The 24,545-nt window shown below is 43.2% G+C and overlaps 1 long non-coding RNA gene across 1 annotated transcript in view; it reads right to left on the bottom strand.

Moving 5' to 3' along the window:
* LOC144586665 (uncharacterized) overlaps positions 1-8,080 on the bottom strand; it is a 95,535-nt gene extending 87,455 nt beyond the window's left edge. Inside the window, exon 1 of the long non-coding RNA XR_013541612.1 lies at positions 8,030-8,080. This is a non-coding gene — a long non-coding RNA (uncharacterized LOC144586665). The remainder of the gene's footprint in view (positions 1-8,029) is intronic.
* Between the last annotated feature and the right edge of the window lie 16,465 nt (positions 8,081-24,545).

Below are 24,545 nucleotides of genomic sequence, written 5' to 3'. Positions count from 1 at the left end.
ATTGTATTCCCAGTCCTAGAGCCAACTGCATAATGGAGTACATGCCCAGGAATGCAACCACCAGCTTTGTAATAATAATAATAATAATAGTAATAGTAGTAGTAGTAGTAGTAGTAGTAGTAGTAGTAGTAATAATAATAATAATAATAATAATAATAATAATAATAATAATAATAATAATAATAATAATAATAATAATAATAATAATAATAATAATATTTAAATTATCGGAAATTTAAAATCAATCTGGAAATCTTCACAAACTTTAGAAATATAAAAGGGGAAATTAAGGGTCCTGAAAGTAACGTAAGAGTGGTCTTGGAATATCACAAGTTCTTATTTAAAAGCCTCTAATTGTTTCTTGAATTTGGACCTTCTTAAATAACATTTGGTGAGTTTTAAGTAATAATAATAATAATAATAATAATAATAATAATAATAATAATAATAATAATAATAATAATAATAATAATAATAATGATGATGATGATGATGATGATGATAATAATAATAATAACAATAAATAAATAAATAAATAAATAAATAAATAAATAAAAATAAAAATGTGCTGTCAAGTCAATTCTGATGTATGGCACAGTTTTCCAAGAAGAGTATACTCAGAAGTGGTTTACAATGTTTTGCAACCAAAATTTGTATGATTTCACTTCCACAAGCAATGGGATTCTGGCTAATGTATGTCAGGAAAAGCATGAAGAATATATTAAGATGCCACTGCCTTTTAGACCAATTTCAAAAATAGCAAAGATCTGTGACTCAAGGTTCCAATCATTTTAACTTTAGCTGGTGGCATATCCTGCAATACTCAACAGGGAGCTTCCACGACATATATTAAGAAGGCATCCAGCTTGTACAAAGTCCCTTTCGAATAGTATAAGAAGCAACACCAGTGAAATGTAGAAGAGATTGGATGTTCATACTAGCAGTAGACCATCAATGTCAAACTATGCATGACAGATAACCTTTCGATAGAAGAGGGGATTTCTTATATACTTATAATGTTTAATTGAGAAAAACAAATTTTTAAAGAAAGCAAAAAAAGGGGGTTTAATGTTCTCAGCAGCAGCTTTTCACACTTCCTATCATTTGTAAATTAATTTGCTGATCGGTCAATGGAAGGTTAGCATGCTTTGTTTGCAAATAGGATTGCAGCCACCAAGGTCTGGTTAAATCAGATTTCTAACAAATTGCAGTTTCTGAAGACAGGCAATCTGTAATGTATGCCTTGGTTCTTCGGATACCACTCAGATAATGCTACATACTCTATGCTTAAATAAAGTACATTTAAATATTTTTTACTCTACTGCAGATATTCTGTAATTCCACAGGTGCAGAGAATGCCGAGTAGAGGATAACCACTGTGGTGCAGCAGACACAATAATGGACTAAGACTCAGGAGACATGTGTTTAAATCTCTTATTGGCCATGAAGATTTCCAGGGGAAGGGTAGAACTGGAAAAGCCATTCCTTGAATATCTCTCTTACCTTGAAGTCACTATAAATTGGTTCTGACTTCACAATGCATAACATACCCAAACAGAATATACCTAATTGTTGCAAAACTTGGAAAAGTTAATTGACTATCCTGCTCCATGGGCACTGAGCATTCTATGAACCCCCTGCCCCCATTAAAAAAAGGTTTCGAAGAGATAACCCTTAGTTTGTTTTAGCACATGTAAAGTAACAAAACATCTAAGTCTTGTGGTACTTCTACCATGTTCCCCCAAAAATAAGACCTAACCTGAAAATAAGCCCTAGTATGGTATTTTTTATGTGAAGGCAAGAGGAGAAGGGGACGACAGAGGATGAGATGGCTGGACAGTGTCTGCGAAGCAACCAACATGAAATTGACACAACTACAGGAGGCAGTGGAAGATAGGAGGGCCTGGCGTGCTCCGGTCCATGGGGTCACGAAGAGTCGGGCACGACTAAACGACTAGACGACGACAATTTTTTAGGATGCTCGTAATAGAAGCCTTACCTTCAAAATAAGCCCCAGTTAAGTGAAACCCCGCTCTCCACCATTGTGCAGCATTGTGCAACAACCAGAAGATGACATGACTGTATTTGAATAAATGTAGATTATTGTACAATCCAGAAGTGACACCCAAAGAAAGATGTTCTTCTCATTATAGGGGACTGGAATGCTAAAGTAGGGAGTCACGAGATAAAAGGAACAACAGGTAAGTTTGCCTTGGGGTTCAAAATGAAGCAGGGCAAAGGCTAATAAAGTTTTGTCAAGAGAACAAGCTGGTCATCACAAACTCTTTTCCAACAACACAAGAGGAGACTCTACACATGGACATCACCAGATGGACAATACCGAAATTAGATTGATTATATTCTCTGTAGCCAAAGATGGAGAAGCTCTATACAGTTTTAGCAAAAACAAGACCTGGAGCTGACTGTGGTTCTGATAATCAGGTTCTTATAGCAAAACTCAAGCTTAAACTGAAGAAAGTAGAAAAAACCACTGGGCTAGTCAGGTATAATTTAAACCAAATCTCTTATGAATACAGTGGAAGTGAAGAACAGATTTAAAGAACTAGATTTGGTGGACAGAGTTCCTGAAGAACTTTGGATAGAGGCTTGTAACATTGTACAGGAGGCAGCAACAAAAACCATAACAAAGAAAAGGAAATGCAAGAAAGCAAATTGGTTGTCCAATGAGGCCTTGCAAATAGCAGAGAAGAGAAGGAAAACAAAATGCAAGGGAGATAGGGAAACGTCAAGAAAATTGAATGTAGACTTCCAAAGAATACCAAGGGGAGACAAGAGGGCTTTCTTAAATGAACAGTGCAAAGATACAGAGGAAAATAACAGAAAGGAAAAAAAACCAGAGATCTGTTCCAGAAAATTGGAGATATTAAAGGAACCTTTTGTGCAAAGATGGACATGATAAAGGACAAAAATGGTAGGAACCTAACTGAAGCAGGAGACATCAAGAATATACAGAGGAGGCAAGAATACACAGAGGAATTATACCAGAAAGATCTGGATGTCCTGGACAACCCAGATAGTGTGGTTGCTGACCTTGAGCCAGACATCCTGGAGAGTGAAGTCAAGTGGGCCTTAGATAGCTTGTCTAACAACAAGGCCAATGGAGGTGATGATATTCCAGTTGAACTATTTAAAATCTTAAAACATGATGTTGTCAAGGTGCTACACTTAATATGCCAGCAAGTTGGAAAATTCAGCAGTGGCCAGAGGATTGGAAAAGATCAGTCTACATCCCAATCCCAAAGAAGGGCAGTGCCAAAGAATGCTCCAACTACTGTACAATTGCACTCATCTCACACCCTAGCAAGGTTATGCTCAAAATCCTCCAAGGTAGGCTTCAGCAATATGTGGACCGAGAACTCCCAGAAGTACAAGCTGGATTTAGAAGGGGCAGAAGAACTAGCAACCAAATTTCTAATATGCACAAAGATTGCTGTACATGAAAAAAATAAAACATCCCCTGAAAATAAGCCCTAATGTGTTTTTTGGAGCAAAAATTAATATAAGACCCTATCTTATTTTCAAGGAAAGACAGAAAGACTAACATATTTATTGTGTGAGCTTTCATTAATAATTCTCCACTACTTCAGGGAGTACAGTATTGACGCCACAGGTGCATGTATGTGACTGGGAGTAGAGAGAAAGTGAGATGAAATACAAATCTGTCTTACAGGTTGTGTTTGAAAGCTGATTTCCTATTACTTACTGTCATAAGTCACACCTAGAGATGGCCCATTGAATTAGTGGGGATGTGTTGAGTCAACTCCTCCAGAGATTCCACTGAGTCAATGGGTCTACTCTAGTTGCAACTTACTATTCCAAGCAACAGAACTTCAGCCAATGTAACTTTAAAAGTAGACTGTAAGCTGAAAAGTTTGCCCCTGAATAAATCTGTCCGTCTCAAAGGTGCCCCGGGACTTGTTGATTTATTTGTTTTGGTTATGTAATGTAGGCTATTATACTAAAAATATTTTTCTAATCTCTGGTATCTGCAGAAAAACTGCAGAGTTGTCACTGCAACAATGGTATGTAAGAAAAGAAATTATTTAGTATAAGAGCATAATTTGAGGCTTTTCTCTTTAAGAATTTAATTTAAATATTGTGGAGGAGAGGCTCAGTGATCCTTGAAGCAAACACTAAAATAGACCAGATACACAATGGCTGGAATCCTGTTGGTTAGTTGTGCCAATGTCAAGTGCAGTAGCATAACTTGCAGCTGCACATTGCTGATGCTTCTATCTCTCATTGTACGCCAAATTGCACAACTGGTGTTCAGTGAAGGATACAAGAGTAGTATAAGGGACTAGTATTCATCAACCTCATTTTGACAGGTGCCATGCCCCTTTGAGGTGGGACTAAGGGGTCAAGAATCGCCCCCAAGTGGCAAACTGTTAACTGGCAGCAGTCACTGCTGCTGTTTATGTCATTCTCGCCAGTTAGTTCCTATAATCAATCAAATGTCACATCAAGAACATTGTGGGAAATTTATATAGCAGCCACCCTGTTAGGTCAGAGATTCTGATACCTAAACATAGCCTCAAGAGTCCTGCAGAACTATACAGATCTCTATGGAAAAATCAGAAGTCCGTGTTTGTCACAGCTGGCATTCATCCCAATTAATTCCACAATAAAACCATGAAATCCTCTCCAATCATATCAAAATTCTTCTGAATATCTAGGTGTAAGTCTTTCCACTGTTGCAGTGATTCCATGCAACAGCAGCTTGTTCAATTCTCCAAGCTTTATTTATCTACATTGCTTCTATGTTCAATAAGCATAATGTACTTCAAAAAATAAGAAGCTAACATGTACTGAAAACATTCTTACAGTTATCAAAGCTGTAGGCAAAAATTGCCATCCACAAGTCTTACAACTATGAAAAGTTGTAATGAGAAATAATTTTTAAAAAATGATTGTTAAGTACAGATGGGGGTATTCATTTTTGTATATAAATATGGATACCCATGCACAACTGGATTTAATGAGGGTCTGGACCTTGGGGCCAGACTGTCCATTCACACATCCGCTGGCAGTGGTGGACCCTCTTCCTTCCAATCATTCCCGGAGCGCCGCTCGGCTAGTGACTCAGCAGCATGGCAGAGAGACTTGTCTTCCCTCCCATTGTCAGGACTGGCTAGCCAAGCCGTGCTCCGGGAGTGATTGGAAGGAAGAGAGGGGCCACCAACAGATGTGTGAGTGGACGGTCTGGCCGTACCTTTATTAAGTCCAGCTGTGCAGAAGTATTTGTATAAGAATACCCCCATCTCTGATTGTAAGTATTTAGGTATAGGTGAGGTAAAGGTAACGCTTCCCCTTGACATTTAGTCCAGTCATGTCCGACTCTAGGGAGCAGTGCTCATCCCCATCTCCAAGTCGTAGAGCCAGTGTTTGTCCGTAGACAGTTTTCGTGGCCACGTGGCCAGCGCGACTAGACACGGAACGCCGTTACCTTCCCAGCAAGGTGGTACCTATTTATCTACTCGCATTTAAATGCTTTCGAACTGCTAGGTTGGCAGGAGCTGGGACAAGCGACCAGAACACAGACAGATTTTTAACTCCTGTCCTGTGAAGATGCCGGCCACAGAGACTGGCGAAATGTTAGGGGAAAAACCCTCCAGAACATGGCCAAACAGCCCGAAAAATCTACAATAACCAAAGACCTTTCTCTTCAGGCAGGCTTTCCCTTTGTGATTGGCTGTCTGAGAAGGGTTTTTAATGAATTGCCGTGCCTTGTTGCTTTTAAATGTATTGATTTTATTTACCATTTTTAGTGTGATATTTGTCTGATTCTTCTCAAATATTTCTGTACACTGGTTTTAGTTTTAAATATCATCTTTTTATGATGCAAGCCACCTTGGGTCCTTTTTAAGAAAAAAGGTGGGATAAAAATATTTTAAATAAATAAATATTCATTATTTATTCAATATTAGGTCTGTATCTAATAAGGCCCAGGTAATTTACGATCTTATCCTGCAGGAGGATGCAGACCTGGCATTCATAACCGAAACTTGGATGGGCAGAGAGGGGGGGCCCCCCAGCACTAATCTGTCTGCCCGGTTATGCCATCCAACACCAGGGTAGACTGGAGGGGCAGGGGGGAGTAGCCATTGTTTACAAATCCATCTTGGAGGTTACTAGGCCCTCCTCGATGGTAAAGCCGGGTCTAGAGGCTCTCTACATGTCGATTGGGGCCAGGGATGGTATTGGGATCTTGCTGGGTTACCGTGCTCCCCGCGACCCAGCCACTTCCCTTCCGGAGCTGGTGGACTTTGTCTCCGTGGCACTGTTGGGATCCCCAAAGCTATTGGTTTTGGGTGATTTCAACGTGCACGCGGGGGCAGACACTTCCGAGCCAGCTCTTAAGTTCTTGGAGACCATGGCCTTCTTGAACATGTCCCAACATGTCAACGGCCCCACCCACATGGGCAGCCATGCAATTGACCTGTTTTTTTTCTTCCATTTGGAGCAAGTGTGGTCCGATGGTGACTGACGTCGAGTCAGTCTCCTTGTCATGGTCGGATCACCACCTAATAAAGTGCACCCTCAAAATGGCTCTTCCCCCCTCACAGGGAGCAGGGACCTATTGCCATGGTCCGCCCTCGAAGGCTACTGAATCTGGATGGATTCCAGGATGCCATGAGAGGTGTTATGGCTGACCTGGCTGGCGCTCCTGTCAAGGGTCTGGTTGATGGCTGGTTTGCCGCCGCAGCTAGGGCTGTACACACAATCACACCTAAATGGCCTCTCCAGTGCAGAGCCGCCTGGTGCCCTGGTTTAACCAGGATCTCCGGGAGCTGAAGCGGTTTAGGAAATGGCTAGAGTGCAAGTGGAGAAAGGACCCGACGGATTATAATTGGATAGCTGTCAAGATTGCCACTAACCTTTACCTGGCTAAGGTAAAGACTGCCAATCGAGCATACTTCGCTAACCGGATAAGCGAAGCGTCCAACCAGCAGGCGGAACTAAAGTGGAGGCCATCCGCCGGGACCTCCCTCCTTTTTTGAACACAGTGAGTCGAGCAGAGATTTCCAGCGCTCCATCTTGCCCGGTAACCTTTGACTCCTTTCAGCCTGTCACGCCTGATTCTGTGGCCAAGGTGCTTGACCGCTGTCGAGCCACCACCACCTCCTTGGACCCTTGCCCGGCCTGGCTAATCAAAGCAGCCAGGCCAATAACAACAGAATGGGCCACTGCAATAATAAATGGGTCTTTTCTTAATGGCAGGTTTCCCTCTGCCCTCAAGAAGACACTCATTAGGCCCATAAGAAAGAAACCAAATTTGGCGGCGGGCGAAATTGGCAATTATAGGCCCGTTGCCAATGTTTCTTTCATGAGCAAAGTGGTGGAGAGGGTGGTGGCTGACCAGCTTCAGGCATTTTTGGATGAAATAGTTGCCCTGGATCCGTTTCAGTCGGGCTTCAGGCCGTGCCATGGTACAGAAATGGCATTGGTCGCCCTGTACGATGACCTCCTGAGAGAGGCTGACAGGGGTAAAATATCACTGCTGGTCCTCTTTGACATCTCAGCGGCCTTCGATACCGTCGACCACGGCATCCTCCTGGGGAGGCTCTCTGAGTTGGGAATTGGCGATTTGGCGCTTGCCTGGCTCCGTTCCTTCTTGGAGGACCGATCCCAGAGAGTACAGCTTGGGGAGAATGTCTTGGCCCCATAGAGCCTCAATTGTGGGGTCCCACAGGGGTTGATTATCTCCCCAATGCTGTTTAACATCTATATGAGGCCGCTGGGCAGGGTCATCAGGGGGTGTGGGGCATCGTGTCACCAGTATGCTGATGACACACATCTCTGCATCTCCTTTTCACCAACTGCAGGTGATGCTGTTCTGTCCCTTCAGCGCTGCCTGGAGGCTGTACTGCAATGGATGCAGGAAAATGGGCTGAGGCTGAACCCGGACAAAACGGAGGTTCTGAGGGTGGGTCCTCCCACTACTGGTGGCTTGGGGGACTCCCTCTCATTTGGGGGGTTGACCCTGGCTGCAGAGAGTGGGGTACGCAGCCTGGGGATCCATCTGGACCCGGCGCTCACCATGGAGACTCAGGTGGCGTCCATGGTCCACACCGCCTTTTTCCATCTTTGGCAGATAGCCCGGCTGTGGCCCTATCTCGATGTGGGGGCGCTCACCACCTTGGTCCATACGCTCGTAATCTTGAGATTAGACCACTGTAACACGCTCTATGTGGGGCTACCTTTGAAGTTGATGTGAAAACTGCAAGTGGTGCAGAATGCGGCGGCCAGACTCCTTAGAGGAGTGAGAAAATTCGATCATATTTCTCCTATTTTGGCCACACTACATTGGCTGCCCATTCAGTTCCACGTTGACTTTAGTTCTGATGCTTACGTATAAAGCCCTAAATGGATTAGGACCTCGATACTTGGCGGAATGCTTACTCCCACATAAGTCTATCCGTGTCACACACGCGAGTCAAGAGGTGAAGCTGAGGAGCCTGACGCCGAGGGAGGCGCGGAAGGAAAAAACAAGGAACTGGGCCTTCTCGGCGGTGGCTCCTCCCCTCTGGAATAACCTGCCTCCGGAGATTCGCGCTGCACCCTCGCTGGGTATTTTTAAAAAACAATTAAAAACGTGGATGTATAGGCAGGCCTTCCCCTCCAGTTAATTCCTGACCTCTTTCCTTCCTTTCTCTTTTTATTTGATTTATTTTGTATTTTTCCCATCTTGCCAAACCATTTAATTAATTAACTGTTATAAATTTCTCTTAAACTTGTTATGTTTTTATGTTATAAGCCGCCTAGAGTGGCCGAAATGACTAGATAGGCGGGGTATAAATAAATAAATAAATAAATAAATAAATAAATAAATAAATAAATAAATAAATAAATAAATATTAGATGGATAAGACACAGTCATTGATTTGGCTTTAATCTGGCTAAAATTGGTTGTTCCTGGTGGTTGAATGAAATTTTAATCCCAACCCTGATGGGGGCTTGCCATAGTTCTGGGTTATCTTGTTTCCCATGGCCAAATGAGAAATTTTTCGAGTTTCAAAAAGAAGACAGAAGGGGGAGATGGGAGGGGTGTTCAGAGTCCTTGGCAGCCCTTTGTTTAAAAAGCTGGATGATAAATTCCAAACTGCTGGCAAAAGAGGATTTTGAAACCACACCCTCTCCCCACAAACTTTTTGCAGACTGCATCTTATCCAGGAAGCAAACTTGATTTCAACAACGGCCATGAGGATTCAGGGCTTTAATAAAAACATATAATTTTTGAACTACCCACAAGAACTGGGTGCACAGCCTGAAGAAGATGAATTATCATTGAAAGCTTGTTGTTTGTTCTTTGGTATATTTTTTAGTCATCTAATAAAAGTATCATCTACTCCTCCTGCATTTGTAATTTCTTTCCTGTCAGCCTTGTCCACTGTCCAGCTTTCGTACTTGCATGTAGTAATCAGGAACACAAGAGTGCGCGTGATCTTGGCCTTGACCTCCAGCGACACATCCTTAAACTTAATGTCTTTTCTAATTTCTTCACTGCTGTCCTTCCAAGTGTCAGCCTTCTTCTGATTTCTTGGCTGCATTTGGATTGATGAATTAACCAAGGTATACAAAGTCCTTTAACAATTTCTTAATTGTCAGCATTACCGACATACTTATGAACAGGAAGAGCAATACAGTGGAATATAGACAACCACATTCAAAGCCCTGCTGGCTCATGATAACAAAATGGCAGAGAGGAAGAAGAAGTGTTTTTTTTTTTCATTCCAGTTTGGTGGAGAAGGTGAAGTTTGTGCATTTTCACCATGCCAACCCTTCACCTGGCATATTATTTACTTTGGTAAATCTTGCCCTTTCAAAGCAACCCACAATGAAGCCGTGCTATGCAATAGGCCTCTCCCTCTTCAAAACCTCCAGAACTGCAGCTCCACTCTTTGGGAGATAACTGATGCAGAATTTATTATTTTTCTTTGCCGTCCCTGGCCTGACACTTTTCCAATGTGTTCAAGTAGCATAAGAGGCTAGATGTGACATATATCTTCTCTGGACTTTTCCTATCCCCTCAGAGGGTCCAGGATTCACTGCAGTACAGGAGTGTACTCAGGACACAGGCTCTATAGACATGGATCTTGGTATATGTTGTCAGCTTCTTATTGAGCCATACTCTCTTTGTGAGTTTAGAGAACATGGTAACTGCTTTGCCAGTGCGTTTGTACAGCTCGACATCTAGGGACAGAATGTCAGAGATCGTTGAGCCAAGGTACACAAAGTCATGAACAACCTCCAATTCTTGTGTGGAGATGGTAATAGAGGGAGGTGAGTCCATGCCCTGGCCCATGACTTGTGTTTTCTTCAGGCTGATTGACAGGCCTTCCTAAAACGATTCATGAGTTGTTGGAGGTCTTCAGCAGAGTGGGCAACAATAGCCGCATCATCTGCGAAGAGGAAGTCCCGCATGCATTTCAGCTGGACTTTGGTCTTCACTCTCAATCTAGAGAGATCGAAGAGCTTTCCATTTGATCTAATCCAGAGACAGACACCTTCTGTTGCAGTTCCAAAGGCATGCTTCAGCATGACAGCAAAAAAGATCCCAAAAAGTGTTGGTGCGAGGACACAGCCCTGTTTCACTCCACTTCGGATGTCAAAGGGATCTGATGTTGAGCCATCAAAAACAACAGTGCCTTTCATTTCCTCATTAAAGGACCGGATTATGTTAAGGAGTCAAGGTGGACATCCAATCTTGGGAAGTATTTTAAAAAGACGGTCCATGCTAACCAAATCAAAGGCACAAGGTCCAGCCAATCAGCAATAAACACAGTTTCCCCAGATAGAAAAGAATTTTTCTGAGCTTAATTGTACAGTGATACTTCTCCTGCATGGAATTAATTTCTGACATTATATTGCTACAAAATGTAACTGCCTTTTCGTCTATATTTTAAACAAGCAAGGCTCCTCCTCCACATGACCACTAGATGGCAATTCTATTTCAAGTTTAATCAAAGAGTTATTTTCCCATAATAGAATTGTACTACTCATGTGCATCAGACTGTATTTTCCCCCCACCATCAAAAATAGTGCACACATCCAGTGTGGGCCACATGAGATGCTGCTGATTCTGTGTACTTGCTTTAATACTTTTTGTCAAAATACATATATAATACCTGCATAATATTCAATTCAAAAAATGACAAACCCGTAGGATGAGTTTAAGGGATGTAAAGATTGTCAGTTCACTGTGATCAATCAAATAAGTCCTTCCATAAATCAGATTGTGATACAGAAGAAAAATGTCCTCTTCATTTGGCTTTACAAAGTGCATAAATGGGTACCAAGTTTTGTAAAACTGTGGGCCACCACTACTTTCTCATAAAGCCCACCCTTGAGCAGGCAGCTTTTCCATAAATCCTATGTACCAGCCTTTGGCATACCAATGGGAAGTGACAATATCCATCGTGCTCCTCCAATGGGCTACATCAACCAGCCTTACAGAATATTGAGATCAGCAGCTTATATAATAAATTTGTATTTTCCATTTGAAACAATATCAGGAAACCAAGAGAAAGTGTTTTTTTTTTTAATGTAAATTTCCCCACTTCTAAGAAGATTGTGTTCCAAAAATTTCAGACCCTTATTACTGAGAGTTCTCTAATTTTTAAGCAAGAAACTCTCAAACTTTTCCTTTGCCAGACACTCCTTTACTACAGTCTTACCTGCCTCCACCCCTCTCAGCAATTTAATTCCAGCTGATCTCCCCTCCCCTCCAATCTCTTCTCCTCTCCGGTAGTAGAGACTACTACACTTTCAGGAGCCAGCTTCTTATAGCATGGAAGGTCCTCAGAACCACTGGCCCCAGGATAGTCAAGTCTAGAGCATCCCTTCAATCATCATTATCTTCATTCTCACTCCCCAGCTACCACCCCCATGGTTTTTCCCCCTTTCAAGCTCTGAGTCCTACCCTTATCTTCTCATCAACTGCCCCTCATTACTGGCAGGCCATCTCTACTGCTGACCCATCTTATTGTCCTAAGCCTCTCTCAGTTGACCCTCATGGCCAGTGGTGGGTGGCCCTTCTTCTGAGGCACCTGCCATGGATAGACTTGCTGGCACTAGGGAAGGGCACTCTCCCTGTGTGGTCCAGTGCTGGTCAGGCTTCTCTCTTCAACTTGTGCTTCAGTGGAAAGGCCTGCAGTTTTGACACTGCATCACAGTTTTGATACATGGGATGGCACAGGTTCCATTCCCTTCTCATCTCCACCACATACAGACTTTAATGTCTGTTGTAAATGTGTAGGAAGTTGAGAATTAAGCACAGTAATCAGGATATCCATGTCTAGGTAAATGAGAAAATGTACATTTATTTGTTCCTATTCAGGATAAACCTAGACTTGACTACAAAAACCTCTAGAGTTTCCATGTATTTTTAGAGTGCTGAAGATAAACATAGGAGTGCCCTCATGGCTGACCTCCCATTGCAGATGAAGGAGATCAAAGAAGCAAACTATTTTTTTTAAAGGACAGGGAAGAGATCAAAGGAAGAAGTGACCTGAACACAGTGATCTGTAAGTGGCCACTTACAGGAAACCAAGAGATACCCAGGTGCTCAACACCATCTGCACAGTTAGGTACCATGCCCCCCGCTACATGGACATGTGCACTACCTGCTGCTTACCTGAACATTATTTATTAACCGTGCTCAAGTGCTTATTATATCAGGTGAAGAGAACCAAGAAAAAAGTTGAAGGTTTAGCTGCAGGTTGAAGCACATTGACTTGACATCAGGTCTACTCAATAAGGAACTAGAGTTACAAGGTGGGCACTATCCCACTCACTGATATTTTAAGATGATAATTTGAGTCTGGAGATGAATCACAGAGGCAGAGGAGGCAAGATCTGGGAGAGAGTCTGGAACTGTTTCCTGCCCAGCTGTCTGTGGACAAAGGCACAAGGGGAAACTATGTAAAAACTACCCAGAATATGAGTAAAGCACAGGTGACCAGTAATATAAAAGGTAAAGGTTCCCCTTGACAATTTTTGTCCAGTCGTGTTCGACTCTAGGGGGTGGTTTCCAACCCATAGAGCTAGCGTTTGTCTGAAGACAGTTTCCATGGTCACATGGCCAGTTCGACTAGACACAGAATGCTGTTATCTTCCCACCATGGTGGTCCCTATTTATCTACTCGCATTTTCATGCTTTCAAACTGCTAGGTTGGCAGGAGATGGGACAAGCAACGGGAGCTCACTCCGTCGCGTGGATTCACTCTTACGACTGCTGGTGTTCTGACCTTGCAGCACAGAGGCTTCTGTGGTTTAACAGCAGCGCCACCACATTCCTTGGTGGCAAAATGTGCCCAGAAGTTGCAGCAGTTGCTTCTATTTCTGCTGCACATTCTGTGGTCCTACCTACAGCGTACATAATTTTCCAGACTCTGTCCTGTACTAGGAACTTGTGGAAGGCTCACTGTCAACCCCGAAACTAGTGTCATTTCTCCCAGATGATGTCCTTTTCTCTCCTGCTCTGCTGTTGCCAGTGCAGGATCTTGTGTCCCACGAAGGCTTGGAAGTGGCAGTTCCAGGGTGCTCTCAGACAGCATTTTGTCCCACAGCTTGAGATCCAAGCAGATGCAAGGCTCACTCCAAATGGCATACTCCATCTCGGAGTATGCCATCATCTAGTCCACTGGTTCTTAACCTTGGGTTACTCAGGAGTTTTGGACTGCAACTCCCAGAAGCCTTCACCACCTGCTGTGCTGACTGGGGTTTCTGGGAGTTGCAGTTCAAAAGCATTTGAGTAACAAAGGTTAAGAACCACTGATCTAGTCTCAGCCTTGGTGCTGCTTTTCTTTCATTCCTGCACGTATCCACTGGCTCACTCTCCTCCTTTCACTCTCCACTTTTCGGTGTACTGATGAAGATGAGTACACCTTCTCATGAAGATGTTTGCATATGTGATGTAGCTCTGCAAGTACACCACATATGCAGACATCTTCATGAGAAACCAGTGTGCCTGATGCTTGTTATGAGTGGACAGAGCTGGTATTTAAAGATACTGCTTACCAAAACTCTCACACACACTCTCTCTCTCTCTCTCATTCACTCACACATACACACATGCACGCGCACACACACCCAAACCCTCCATATTTTCTCTTCCCCTGTGCTGATTGCCCTGAGACTTATTGTCCAAAGAAGCAAAGAGATTTTCAGCCAGAACCTTGAGACTTGGTGACCCTAACTAGTACAGATTCTCAAAAGCCGCATCTACCTACCTTGGTAGGCCTGGTATCTGGGCCACCAGAAAAGGAAGGCCTCTTCTCTGACACTGTTGAGACTGTTCTCAGACACAGAATACGTTATTCTAAAAGAGCATTTGTGAAGTTTAAGAATGAAGTAATGTGAAATGCCCTCCATGTTAACTTATATCGAATATGATTGACAACAATATGAAAAGGAGCACAAACAGCCCGAGTGCCTCTACCTCCAGCTTTGACAGAGATGGGAGAAATCAAACACACTCCCTGTAGATTCTGTAGAGTGTTCATTATGGTGGTGATAGGCACAGTGCTGCCAAAAAGGGTCCGTATGTTCTGCTGTACTGTGTGTAGGTGTGCATCTGAGTGTCCTGCCTTATTTATTTTTAATACCTCTAACTCGAAATACAGTTGATGATCCCTCTTGTGTGAACCCAGGATCAATCATTTATCCACATGAGTACTGTTAAACTTGCAAGTTCTTTAGGTAACTTTGTGTAGGCTCCAAACACCAGGGGTCATGATGCTACAGGAGAGGGAAAAAACCAAGTCTATATTTTTACAGCAGTGCAATATGGGTGCAAATCACAATGTTGCAGCTTTGCTTTCACCTCCTCCTCAGAAGATTTCCACCAGATGCCTGTGTTTCCTAGCCTTGAATTTCTGTTGCTGTATTATAGCTCGGTCTCCCACACACAAATGCACGCTCATCCGGCAGAGGGGGCTGCGATCTCATGAAAGCAGCCATCACATTTGAAAAGCAAATCAGGCCACCTTCTGCAGGAAACGTGTTTTCCTCGTGATCTGGGGCCTCCTGAGTTGTCGGTCCACTATGTGCTGTGCTGCTGCTGCTGCCTTTACATGCAGCCAGCATGTGCAGAAGCAAATCTTATCTCTTGGCTGACATAATAAATCCAAAGCCAGTGACTCTGCAGTCAATAAGATAGAAATAGACGAAGAATGAGTACAACAACAGGGTCACTTTGCTAACATCTCAATTCCAACTGCCCTAATCAGGATGTTATCTCTCAATAAAAACCACCTCATCCCTATGCAAGAGGGAGAGTGGGGGTGACTCCACACAACAAACGAACACACAAAGGAGGATGACAGCCGTGCAATTTCCTGTTAGCTTTCCTTGGGCTCCTTGGATGTCTGTGTGACTCAATCACTAATACTGTTTTCGAATGCAAAGAAATCAGCTTTATAGATGAATTGAATGAAGTGGAACATGGCACAGCTTGTTTACAACTGGATTTCAAAACTCAGGTTGTCACCTGTAAATAGCGCATGTTCTGGCTCAAGCCCATGGTGAACCTGGCAATGTCCTTTGGCCAGCTTTTCAAAAGGACTAGACAAATTCATAGAAGATAAGGCTGAATACACCCCGCTCACCCCCCGGAATCTGCTTTAAAAGCCCTTCTTCCTCATCAGCCCTGAGCCGGCTGATGGTAGCAGCAATTGACTGGGTGAAAGGGCAAAGGGTGCTAAGAATCTCGGCACCAGAAATGGCTGCCAAAGGAAGAAGACCTGGTTGTCTGTTGCTACACATAATATCAGGCTGGTGAATAAAGATGAAAAAGTGGAAGAGCTAGAGGAGGAACTGAAAACAGTGAATTGGGATATAATGCAATAGGACTGAAGTCAAACCTGTTAATGGCTCCTCGTTTTGATGGTTATATGTTGCCTCTAGTATCAAAGGCAGTGTGGCTCTTTGATGCCAGTGGGGGGACATTTGTGCAGGAGCAGCTCCTGGACCAGGGTTGGGGGAAATATCTTGCCCCCAAATCCTCCCCTGGTCCCCAATCCTTAGCTGCCTGTGCACGAGCATTGCTAAAGTGCTGTTGCACTCATGTTCTGCTTGTCGGGTTCCCATAGGCCTCCAATTGGCCGCTGAGGGAACAGAAGGCTTTACAAGGTAGATCTCTGATTTGATCCAACATAGCTCCTCTTATCCAGGTTATGCTTTTCAAATTAAAGAAATGTGAGGAGCATACCCTATTATTACACTGATCAGAAGAGTTGTGCCCTTTATGATGAGAAAAGCCTCATTTGCAAATAACATCAGTGTTAACATCTGATGAGTGCTGAGGATTAAACCAATTTGCAAGTTACCTGGGAATATTCTCTAGGGAATTTCTGACCATACTCCATACTTTTGCACAACCCTGTATCTTTATCCATTTGGCTCCCACAAAACCTCACTCTAACATGTTATCAGGTCAGATTTTAATATTTCAACAGTGTCAAACCCAGAAAGAAAAGTAATATAATCCAGTAGATAACATCTGGCTGGATAAACACAGTATGGAAGAAATTACATCTTAAGTTGCTGCTTAAGAAAACTGGACAGGTTACAGTACTTCAAATGATGATTGCCATACTCCGCCTGCATGACATGGCTGGCTGCCACTTTGAAATCACATAACACTAGGACAAAGGTTGACCTTTGATCCAGTCCTAACTGTGTGCACATGGGTGACATAACGTATCAGGTCTTCTTGTAATAGCTCTGGAACGCATCCAGAGGAGGGCAACCAGGATGGTAAAATCAAGCCAGTGAAAAACAGTAGAGGAAACTGAATATATTTAGCCTGGAGAAAAGAAGACTGAGAAGCAATTATGATTTGTTGTTGTGTAGTCAGTAAGTCATGTCCAACTCTTCCTGACCCCATGGACCAGAGCACGCCAGGCCCTCCTGTCTTCCACTGCCTCCCAGAGTTGGCTCAAATTCATGTTCATAGCCTCGATTACACTGTCCATCCATCTTGGCCTCTGTCGTCCCCGTCTCCTCTTGCCTTCACACTTTCCTAACATCAATGTCTTCTCCAAGGAGTACTCTCTTCTCATGAGATGGCCAAAGTATTGGAGCCTCAGCTTCAGGATCTGTCCTTCCAGTTAGCACTCAGGGTTGATTTCCTTCAGAATTGATAGGTTTGTTCGCTTTGCAGTCCAGGGGACACTCAAGAGCCTCCTCCAGCACCACAATTCAAAAGCATCAGTTCTTTGGCAGTCGACCTTCTTTATGGTCCAACTCTCCCTTCCATACATCACTACTGGAAAAACCATAGCTTTGACTATGCAGACTTTTGTTGGCAAGGTAATGTGTCTGCTTTTTAAGATGCTGTTGAGGTTTGTCATCGCTTTACTCCCAAGAAGCAGGCATCTTTTAATTTTGTGGCTGCTGTCACCATCTGCAGTGATCATAGAGCCCAAGAAAGTAAAATCTGACACTGCCGCCATATCTTCCCCTTCTATTTCCCAAGAGGTGATGGGACCAGTGGCCATGATCTTAGTTTTTTTGATGTGGAGCTTCAGACCATTTTTTGTGCTCTTCTCTTTTACCCTCATTAAGACGTTCTTTAATTCCTCCTCATTTTCTGTCATCAGAGTAGTACCATCTGCATATCTGAGGTTACTGATATTTCCTCCGGCAGTCTTAATTCCGGCTTGGGTTTCATCCAGTCCGGCCTTTCGCATTATATATTCTGCATATAAGTCAAATAAGCAGTGAGACACTATACAACCTTATTGTACTCCTTTCCCAATTTTGAACCAATCAGTTGTTCCATATCCAGTTCTAACTGTTGCTTCCTGTCCCATATATAGATTTCTCAGGAGATAGATAAGGTGATCAGGCACTCCCATTTCTTTAAGGACTTGCCATAGTTTGCTGTGGTCCATACAGTCAAAGGCTTTTGCGTAGTCAATGAAGCAGAAGTAGATGTTTTTCTGGAACTCTCTGGCTTTCTCTATAATCCAGTGCATATTAGCAGTTTGGTCTCTAGTTCCTCTGCCCCTTCAAAATCCAGCTTGTACTTCTGGGAGTTCTCGGTCCACATACTGCTGAAGCCTACCTTGGAGGATATTGAGCACAACCTTGCTAGCGTGTGAAATGAGTGCAATTGTACGCAGTGGTGGGATTCAAATAAATTAACAACAGGTTCTATGTCCTAATGACCTTTTTAACTAAACCAAATATATACCAAAAGGTAGTTAATAATTCATGCATTAAATATTGCAATAAGAACAGTAAAAGAGGTACAAACAACTAGATTATGCTTAAGTAAGCCTCATTAATAATATAGGAAGAACCAAAGCAAAGTGGCAGGTCAACCTTGCCCCCATGGGATCAAACTCCGTCCTCTGGCTCTGTTGTCTTTGACCTAAGGTCCTGAGCTATCAGACAACTCTGTTATTAGAGAGGAGTCCAGACTAGATAGACTTGCTAGCCGCCTGCAAGGAAGGACCCATGGAGACCCTCCCTGGCCCTGTTCTCCCCCCAACCAACCAAACGAAGGGAAGCCCCTAACAAAGGGAGGCCACGTGCTCCGGCCAGGCCAGGGATTGAGAACAACAGCGGTCTGACTGCTGTGTTCTGCAGAACCATGTGGCAAGGAAATGGCCCAAAAGTGGGGGGGCGGGCGGGCGCTCTAAGACCCAATTACAGCCAAACCCTTTCAATTCGGAAGAAGCACTCTATCCTGTCCAAACAGGTGATGCCCAAATAAAACACCTGAACTTTTAATAAATTATAACCCATGATTTAGGTAAACAGGACCCAAGAGAACATGGATATGGCTCGCACTGGCGCAATCACGCCGCCACCGCCTGCAACCCCCTAATACTCTTTAACAACCAAATAAAATTGAAATGTCCCCTTTGATAAATAAAATTAAAGAATACAGGAGTTGCTCCCCTGCAGGGACTTGAACCAGCAATCTCTGGGTCTGTAGCAGAGCACCCTTCCACACAAAGCTATTCATGCTGCTGGTAAAATTTAGAGGAATAAAGACTAAAGAAGAAGAGCAGACTCTTGACCCTGCCCTCCTGTCCTCTGGAGCTCTGATCCTTGATGACTCATCCAGGAATGGCCGTTCTGCCTTGAAGGATAGAAAGAGAAGGGGGGCAGCTCTGTGTGTGAATGCCGTTTTCAAGGGAAGATCCCACCGCCGGAGGGAAGCCACCGCTCCCCCCCCACAGCTCAGCCACGTTGGCTGCTCGCCCCAATCCTGTTCTGCTGCTCGGCCTGATCCGCTGCTTGCTGCGTGCACACACACGTGCCGCCCGCTGACCCACACCCCACCTCGACGGCTCAGTCTGGAGCGGGAAGGGAGGCAGTTAATTGTACCCCCTCCCCCGCTCGTCACTGGTCACTTGGCCCCTCCTCCTTCATTCATCTCAGGCCAGCAACCAGTTCTACGAGCCAATAGTACATTTAGGAACTAGTTCTATAGAATCGGTGTGAACCGGCTGAATCCCACCTCTGATTGTATGGTAGTTGGAGCATTCTTTGGAACTGCCCTTCTTTGGGTTTGGAATGTAGACTGAGCAATTATGATAACCATCTTCAAATTTTTGAAAGACTGTCATGTGGAAGATAGAGCAGACTTGTTTTCTAGAATGCCAGAGGGTAGGATCTTAGGTAATGGATTCAAAATGAGAGAAAAGAGGTCTGACCTAAACATTAGAACGGACTTCTTGAAAGCAAGAGCTGTGCAATTGTAGTATGGACTGTCTCAGAAAGTGCTAGACTCTCCTTCATTGAAGGCTTGGAAACAGTGTGTGGATGGGCATTTGTCACAGATGCTTTTGTTGGGCATTTTCTGCTGTGACAGTGAGCTGGACTGGATGACATGGAGGTCTTTTTCACCTTAGCAGTTCTATGATTGATTTCTTGTACGCCCCACTTTTGAGCTGTAATCCATAATGGTACAAGGGAAGCCAATGTAGTCTCCAGTTTTGGAGAAAAAGTGAAGTTCCTGCTGTACCAAGCTTGACCTTGAATTTTGTACAGTTTGTTTACTCAGTGGAAGAGGCTTCCATTTTCATGTCTCACTGTCCAGGCCACTTAGCGTTACTTTTTGGTGATATTTGGAGCTGCTATAATAGTGCATGGTGTAGTGCATAGAGTGATGACTCAGTAGACCTGGGTTTGAATCCCCACTCAAGCAGAAGCCTCTAGTTTGGTCCATCGGTCCAGATAGGTGGGGTATAAATCAAATAAATAAATAAATAAATAAAAATAGTTTACTGGTGGTGTGAAACTGGTTTTGTAAGTAGGGAGTACAAAGTGGTTTATCACTCTCTTCTTCTGGGGGTATCCTAGGACTGTACAGCTTGCCCAAGGTCACACAAGCGGACTCTACTGGAATGAACAGTAGGGAATTGGAACTTCTGAAACTCCCAGCCTTTGACTCGGCAGTTCACTGAGCTATCTAGATAGAACTGGTAAAACCACACCTTAAAAATCTTACTTACCTTGAAAGCCCTATTAAGGTCAGTATAAGTCAGTTCTGACTTTAGAGCACGTAACACATAACAGTGCATGGTGGCCAGAGGTGCCTCATTTTCTCCCCGTTCTCTCATACATCTCCTCATCAGTTTCTTTGATTTCCTGCATTTCCTGATATGAAAAAGCTCAGTGCGAGGACTTACCTTACGACATCATCCCCTAGAAGTTCAGGTAACCAGGGAGGGGGGAGGGGCAGGTGCTAGTGCCCATGAGATGACTGTATAAAGAAAAACAGGACATGTACACACATTATCCAGATGTCTCATAAATAAGATAAGCAGGAAAAGAATGTATGCAAAATATCTCCTGTTTTGGAATTCTTTTCAAATAAGGTTATATTTTTTTACACTGAGAATCTTTTTCAGTAAAGCACTAGCTTCAAAACCTTTACCATCAAGCTGAAACATGCATTAATGTTTCACCTACTTTTGTTGGCTCAAGGCACTGAGATCTGATCTATTTACCAAGATGGAAGGCCTCCTCCTTACCCACCCTCACAAAACTGGACATGTTGTGTAAGAACTCTAGTTTTCCTGAGAACCAGAGGAAGTTTAGTTATGTTGCTCCCACGTGGAGCTATCCTTGTCACTAGGCAGACCGATGCAACTGCCTCGGTCAGGAGGTGTGGGATGTCAAAAACAGTCTGGTTATTATTCAGATATTACTAACTGCTTTATGTAGCTGGCTGGACAACTCAGCAACTGAGAACATCAGCTGAGAGTTTGATTCCCCACAGTGCCTCCTAGAGCCAGGTTATGTAGACCTGGACAAGCTGCACAATCCCAGAGTAACCCCAGAGAAAGGGAATGGTAAACCACTTCTGAGTACTCTTCACCTAGGAAACCCTGGCAAAGGTTGCCATAAATTGGAATCAGCCTGATGGCATATTATTGTTTAATTGAGGTTTTTATTATTTAATTTTTTTCTACTAGAAGGGTCATTTGTGTGATTTTCTACTTTAGGCACCAGAGTAATTTGATTGGCCTTGGCTATGTATTTGGATTGTGGGAGGGATTTGTTGCTCTGTCTCAGGCAGCAAAATATCTTGGACATGCCCTGGCTCCACAACATGGAAGATTTATTACAGAAATCAGGACTTGCAAATAGTACTTTTTAAAATTACAGCTAGTGTTGACTAACAGATTCAGAGACCTATATTCCAGAAGGTAATTATGCCAAGGTTTATTAGGAACCATGTCACCCATATTATATCAGATCTTTTAAGTTGCCCCTGTGGGTCTTTTGAGCCTCACTTGAATATTCCACCAAAAGGAGCACTAGAGGCAAATAGTGTAGACTGAATAATCCTTTGTTTCATTGACTGAAGTCCTGTTGCTTAGAGTAAGGTTATATTTTTTACCCAGCAGAATGAGAATCACTAGACCAAGCTATTGAATATGGAGATTTGGTGAGTCAACTTCTCCATAGGTTCAATCAATTCAAATGGGCCTATTCTGGGACTTCATTATATTAAAGTAAGTCACTGTTAGAGTAGGCCCATTTGACTCAGTGGAATTTATTGTAGAGTTGATTTACCAAATCCCCATTGATCCAGTCTAGTGCAATTTACTATGCTAAGCAACAGGGTTTTGGCCATTGTGTGTACCTCTCTCCATGTGTGTGTGTAATTTTTGACTGCCTTGTTGGATACCTTTCCAAAAGTCCTTTATAGTCCTGCCAGCAAAAGGGACTTGAAACATCAGTCACAGTCAAAGTAGATGATAACAGTTTTTTAAAAAGATATAATCCCTCAAATGGTAAAAGACATCTGTTTGCTACAGCATGTGATTTCCCTCACCTATGTACTTTGGGTTTAGTGTGCATTGTTTTGTTGATCTTTGAAAGGTAAACACAGACTTAATTTGCTAGTCAGATTGCAGAGGCACACCCCCCCTGAGGAAATTATATTGTACGAGTAAAAATGGATTCATGTAAATACACATCCCACTTGATATTTGCTTTGACTCTCAGATAGCAACTGACTCTTGTTGTCAGGTATCCAGAGAAACCAGGAAGGCCTTAGTGGTGGCAATGATTATAAAACAATCCTTGCAAACAGATTAGATTACCAAAAGAGGCTTGGATGGTGATTTAGCTCCTGTGCTCCTGTAGAGAAAAGCTCTTATGCTAACTAGCTACGGGCTAGTGAGCAACCTCTAGGATTTTGATCACAGGTTTTTCCCAGCCAGAATGTAGCTGTGAGAAGCTCAGGTTAGGAATACAATAACTGCAAATGACGTGCTCTACCACTGACTCAGTTCGTCTTCTCCAGAAAGATGTATTCAGTAAAAAGGTTCTCACGGTATGGTTAAACATAAACAGGTGTGGGAAGGATTTGAAAATCCTAGTTACAATGACGGTTTTGTCTTTTCCCCATCCTTTTCAGAGAATTCTCTGCCTCTGAAGAAAGCTATTTCCTCCATTGCACAAGGTCAAGCGGCAGGTTTTGAGTCACTTCAAACATGTTCTTATTTTATCAAGTGGTCAGACTTCTGTGGAAAGCCGTTTTGCAGTGCCTCCATTCACTTCTCTGAACTCTCGAGAAGTCACCAATGTTTACTCTTTGACTAAGTCATCTGGAGATTGACACACCAATCACACATTCATGCGCCTGCCACAACAACACTGTAAGAACCATAATGGGATCTTCCCACTGGTTTGCATGTGTCATTAGGGTCAAAACAGCCATCAAGGACACTGCATCACATCACTGGCCATGCTGCCTAGGGGGTTCTGGGTCTTGTAGACAAAAAGCTGAGGTGGTATAGCACAATGAATTGGAATGCTTGGCTGTACAGCTAGAGGTCAGGCATGCGTATCCCTCTGTAACTTATAGGAGATGGAACAGCTAAGATCACCTGGAGTTTGTGGAGAGGTTAGGATAATGTAACCTTGGGCAAGCTGCACGGTTGGGGTCCCAGAGTGCTAGCAGAAGGGTAGACTGGTAAACCATGCCTGAGCGCTTTATGTCTAGAAGGTTCCAGGGGGTTCACCATGTCTGGGAATTGATTTTTGATGGCAAATAATGGCTATTTGTTATAGTTCAAAAACTGTTCCCCCCCCCCCCAACCTGTGTTAATGGGAGAGGATTAGCAATTTTGCATTGTAACAATTCCTGGACTCAAATCACAGATTTGAAAAGTCTCAAATAAGATCAAATAAGATGCACTTTTCTCCCCCACAAATCAAAAATCCAGAATGCTTCTCTGATGGAATTTGTAGTGTCTGAAGTATAGAAATAGAAAGTAAGTACTTGTGTTACATCATATTAATCTTTCAGCATAACTTGTGAAAACACTTTAATTCTATCTTCTGTAGCTCAGTAACCTCCAGATGGGTAGGACTACAACTCCCATGAGTCGCAGCCAACATTAATAATGGTTATTGCAGTTTTAAGGCCAGCCCACCAGGTTGGAAAAGGCTGCCTTAATGTTTAGATTTGACATCAAGCCACTCCTAAATCTTTTATTTATTAATATGCAATATGTTTGATTTAAAAAAACCACTGTAATCTGCAGTATTTTTAACTGTCTGAATGCTGGTATGAAAAGAGTTATCAATAAAATAAATCAATCCAGCCATCCTTCCAGCCATCAAAAGCTGAAGCCAGTAAGTATGTTAGCAAATTCCTTATCCTTTCTTGCTGCCAGGGTGAGCATTGCGAGGTCCCAGGACATCAGCTGAAGTCTCAGTGAAACACTAAACCTGTCTAGGCAGGCAGGTAAAGGCACCAAGCACAGTACAGTACAATCAAAATTTCTTCTCCGCCAGTAAGTGGTGCTGGAAGAATGATTTTGATGTTATTGTGGGTGGTGCCTTGAAGGCCTAGGCCCCCACTAATTCCTCTCTGATACCAGGACTTGCCTGCTCAGGGCTGGGGTGTGCTCACTGTGCTTCCTTCCCTCCTAACCTTTGCCAGCCCCACCTCTGCACATTGCAAGGATCAACCTCACCAGGATTATTCACAGTGACATCATGAGAAGTGCTCCTTGCACTCCACTTTTGGCCCTGAG

This window comes from Pogona vitticeps, chromosome 2, assembly GCF_051106095.1.
Source record: "Pogona vitticeps strain Pit_001003342236 chromosome 2, PviZW2.1, whole genome shotgun sequence".
Lineage (NCBI taxonomy): Eukaryota > Metazoa > Chordata > Lepidosauria > Squamata > Agamidae > Pogona > Pogona vitticeps.
Note: the sequence above shows the minus strand (reverse complement) of the source record. Positions and strands in the feature narration are given on the sequence as shown.